Source organism: Siniperca chuatsi, linkage group LG12 (assembly GCF_020085105.1).
Source record: "Siniperca chuatsi isolate FFG_IHB_CAS linkage group LG12, ASM2008510v1, whole genome shotgun sequence".
Lineage (NCBI taxonomy): Eukaryota > Metazoa > Chordata > Actinopteri > Centrarchiformes > Sinipercidae > Siniperca > Siniperca chuatsi.
Genome location: NC_058053.1, coordinates 3,704,415 through 3,709,496, shown reverse-complemented (window position 1 = coordinate 3,709,496; position 5,082 = coordinate 3,704,415).

Here is a 5,082-nt window from a genome sequence, read left to right as displayed (position 1 = left end):
GGTGCATGCAGTGAATGAGAGTATAACTGACACAAGTTTTTTTCTGAAAGAAGAAGAGATTAACAATGGAGTTATTTAGTTCCCTAGGAATGCCAGAAACATGTTTGCCTCAGATGATTTGTGCTTACACCTAATAATCATTTTGGGATTCTGATAGGGATTGAGATTTATACCAGAGAGTGTATGTAATAATCATATTTATCGGTTAGGAAATTAAGAGCAAATTACCTTTTGTATTGTCCTTTTTCCCCTAGAATTTGTGAGTTCCTTTTCTCCCTTTCAAAAGATTAATGCAGCTTTAAGTTAGTGATTTGAGACAGTGTATTTTAACTTTCTTGCTTAATTTTCTCTCTAATGTAATTCCCCATACTGCCATTGTTTTGGCAGCTCGTGTCAGAGAAAACAGGACTCCACTGTGCTACTGTGTTTTCCTCTGTGGCAGTGAGGGGAAGCCATAGTGTTGACACATTGGCCAGGCCTGGCAAACTCTGCAGAGAAGTGGCTTTTGAGTGACCTGAAATCACATGAGCATGAGTGGAGAACACAAACATCTGTTGCAGTGTCCAAGACAGCTTAGATTTCCTTGAACTAAAGGAACTTGGTGATTTAGGCCCTGTACTGTATCTGCATAGTGACAGCATAAGGGGACTGCAGGGATACGTATTTCTCACTGCAACTGTGAATTCTGTTCAAAGGATTTTTTTTTTTAACTGTCTTTACTTGGTTGAAATATATATTTTCCAAGCACTTTGTGTGTTTTATAAAGAAAAAATGATCACATAAAATTTTAATGTGCTATCATCATGATCTTGTTGGGCAATGTAAAATGACCCCACCAGTTCACAGTGGGCAAATGTGTTTGCTGTACAGTTTAGGAATAACTGGCACTGATATTTTGTGTGACACAACTCTGCAGCTGCCTTTTCTATATTCAGTTCAGTAGCTTTCCTCAGTCTTCAACTGAATGGCCAACGTTCTTAAAATTGTTTGTTAAGTTTTGTTTGGTCAGTGTGTTTTGATGTTACACACTGATGGGTCCAAAAAGTTAAAGGGTCTAAAAACAGTTTTTTTGCCACCAGTTCAGAGTTTCATTCTCATCTGTAAAGTGCGGTCTGCATTAACAGTGGACACAACAAATATACACACGGTAACGCCAACAAACTCAACTCCTGCAGTTTTGCATTAAATACGACCAGCCATGTGTTTATGATTCATTATTGCTGTGTATTATGGATGGCTTTGATTCAAGCCTAGCTGACCCAGGCTTTCCTATCCTCTTGAAAGGGTCCTTTTTACTCCACAGCAAAAATAATTTCATTTAAATAGGACTGAAGTGCACATTTGGTAAGATCAGAGGGTAACTTGGTCCAGAATCCACTGTAGACTCAGAAATCCTCTACATCTGAGAGTTAATAAAACTGGTGTGTGTTGTTGACCAAGATTTAGAATCAGACATAATGCAAAGTAAGCAAAAATCACTTTAGCATGATCTATTTTGCAGTTTAGTCTACGATCTGTGCAGCCTGTGCCTTATGTTAATTCGCCGTGTGTTTTATTTGTATTCCTCTGTTATTTTTTCATTTGATATTTTTTCATTTTTTCATTCTGCAATGATAAGCCCAATTAGCAGTTGCAAAAACCACTTCAATAGTAGCAATCTATGAGCCAAAATTGATTTTGGTGTATTTATATTAGTGACAAGGTTTTTCCTGGCTTTGCTTGGGGCACTGGTGGAAGTAGCCTAAAGTTTGGGTTGCCAGTTGGATCCTTGGATCCGCAGGACAAATCTGGTTTGGGAGGTGCCCTCGAGCAAGACACTGCACCCCCAACTGCAACATATCGGGCTGCGGTTTTACTGGGCAGCTCATTCTCGACAATATGTGCTGGAGTGTGTTGTTTTAGGTATTCACGTCAGCAAAATCAAGCCCCCACAGCTTACCATAGGTGGTCACAAACACAAACACCCACAGGCAGGTAAAACTGGTGCAGTACGGGCTCTTATTCAACCCCACTGAAAGTAATTGTTGGGGTTAATCAGCGAAAGCACAAAATAGGAGGGACAGAAATTTCAAAAATTTTGCAGCCTCCCAAGTCAAATCTTCCTGCACACAAAGACATTGGCACCTTTTCTACATTACATAAGCCTCATGACTCATGATAAAAGACAGTTAAACAGTACATAAGTTATATGTGCTACTTGTTTCTCGAAAATCAGGATCTGTTATAAAGTGTTATACCTGTGTTTTCCACTAGGGGGCATTAGTAATTTTCAGTGTTGTCACAGTTGTGCCTCAGTATCCATGATACCATCCTCAATCATCATAAATGCACAATGGATAAAGAAAACACAACTTTGTATACATTTTTTGGCACTGGAATATGCAAACTTCTTGCACATGCTATAAAAAGTGATAATCTTTTATTCCCAATAAAGCAGATATGCAGTAAAGTGCTAATTACCCAAATTCCACGTTTCTTACAGCCGCCCTTAGTGCTGAGCTTTTATTGCGTGTCTGCCAGCAGCCAGAGCTGTCTACCTTCACTCCCCCATCATTAGTCTAATGGTTAAGACGTCATTGGTCATTGGCCATGAGCCATGTTGTGCCATCTCAGGCCATTTTATTTTTCAAGATCCCTTTTTTGTTATAGATAAGTCTTTATATGCTTGTGTGAAAATCCTTCCTAATTGCAGAGTGGTGAGTCTGCCAGGTCACAGATGGAAGTTTGGGTTAATTTGTGTGGCATTTGTTTTTCTCAGGTCAGAGTTTTGCAGCTTTAAGTTTGCTTCAGTGTGTTAAAATGCAATTGCTCTTGCGCTCCTGCTCTGGCTGCTCTTGTGTCTTTCATCATATTTCACCCATATGATCTCGTCAGGGTGGTCTGAAATCGAATAGGTTATGTGTGTGTGCGCTCTTGGCCGTCTATCTTTGTGAGGTCCATTGTGAGTTTTAGTGACCTAGAGAGTGAGGAAAGTAAAGGCAATCCTCACTTCTCAAAGGGGTTTGCCATGTAGCTGTGATGGTTAAGTTTAGGGATATAGGCTAGGAAATGGATAGTGCCAAAGAGAGTCCTCACAAGTATAAAAGTACCATTGTGTGTGTGTTTGTATCTGTACAGTAAATCTATCTTTGTCAGAAGTGATTTCATAATGAGGAAATCTTGGTGGTGACATTTTAGGCTCTCACTGGGATATGACTTCATTTTAGTCGTGTGTGTGTGTGTGTGTGTTTCAGGAATTATTTATTGATAGCAAAAGATTGATGAACAATTGTGTTTGTAACCTGCTTGGAGAAAATGTGACTTTGGGTGACACAACAGCGGTTACATACAATATTTGATCATATTTGAGTTAGGATTAGATTTAATGTTTGAAATATTTCCAGTACTATAGGCTAAATAAATAACAGCATATCCCCTTTTTCTCCTCTCAACCTCACACACTTACTGCACATGCATGCACACTTTATTCATGAGCTAAATTTATAAGGTCAGTAGTGAGCCACGTGTGACCTTCCTTTCATTTCCTGTGACATTACTCAAGATAACAATGGGGGAAAATCTGACTAAATAGAAAATACACACACCCCTGCTGTGAAACCGGACTTTCCAGTCCAACACCCCTCTTAAGAACACATTATTTTGTGAGTTGGAAAATTCAGTTCTTGCCAAGCAGAGTTAATTACTAAAGCACATTGGCTGGTAGTTTTAACAGGTGGTTTTGATCATTCTCACTGTGTGCTTCAGGTCTGCTACTGATACACCAACACATGCTACAGCTCCCTCACTTACAAGCCAAAACCAAAAGGTCAGAAAAGTGCTGGCGATTCAATTTTATTTTTTTTAATTAAAACATAGCAGCCTTTAATGACAGATACCATGCCGGTTTTAAGGCTTAAGCAGATGTTAATGTGAAAAATGAAAAATTCTTCAGCAGTAGTAACAGTGGGATATCTCATATTCTTGCACACAATCAAAAAAGGCTGACATGAGGCATGTTTTTTCTCTTGTGTGGTGTGTCAAAGATTAAATGTTGCACTCTTGTCCAATGAAACAAGCTTATGCAATCCTGTGTGTTATATTTAGAAAAGCAGTGCAGCAAAAATAGGGAGTGCAAAAACATTTCCAATAGGATATCCCTACAAGTCAAACTTGTTCACCAAACCACTCCAGAAATACAAGCTGTATGTGAAAATAGGATATTAAAAACCTTAAAGCAGGCCTAGTTTGTACTGGAGCATGTTCATGTAAAATGTATACTGTATAGACACAAAGTAAAAATAACATCATAACATTTTATTTCAATTAACATTCGCCCACTTAATCTTTTTCAGTCGACTCATTTGAAGTCTAAAGTATAGGACAGGCCTTGTGGTATTAGGATAGGGCTGCTGTATGTGCTTTCTGGTTCATATTTATACCATGTTTGTTTCTGGTTTCACAGGTGTCCCCTTTGCTGTTTAGGTAATAGAAGATGAAGAGGCATCGGTTGTTACCGCTATGTGCCCTCCTGGGCGTCCTGTTTGCAGGACTCCTCCAAAATCTTGATGCTCAGGAAGGTAAGTTGAACTAAATTCATATAATCTACATCTGCACAATCTACACCTGTTCATATATTGCAAAGAAAAGTGGGATTTATAAAAGTGCTTATCACATTCTAACAAAAACAAATCACAATGTAGATAAAGTAATTACACATTGTTCATTGTTGGTAAAATGGATAATTTTCTTTTTTTTATTTAATTTAATTTAATTTAAAAAAAATCTGAATTCAAACTGCGTATCTCAACAAAAAAATAATACAAAAAATAGAATAGAGGCCTAAGGAGTGTTACCAAAGGAGAGTACCAAATCCAGTCTGATGCTTTTGATCAACAGAATGATGCTGTCAAACTTATAATTTCCTAAACATTTCAGTTGTATTGTGCAACAGCATTAGTGTTTGGCACCAAAACTATATTTTGGAACCAAACACAAAGCATCTTCTCACTGGTCTTCACTTCTGTCCTCCAAACACTCTCTTTTGAAGATTGTGCACAAGGGTTGGCAGCTGATATATACTTTCTAGTGGATTCATCCTGGAGT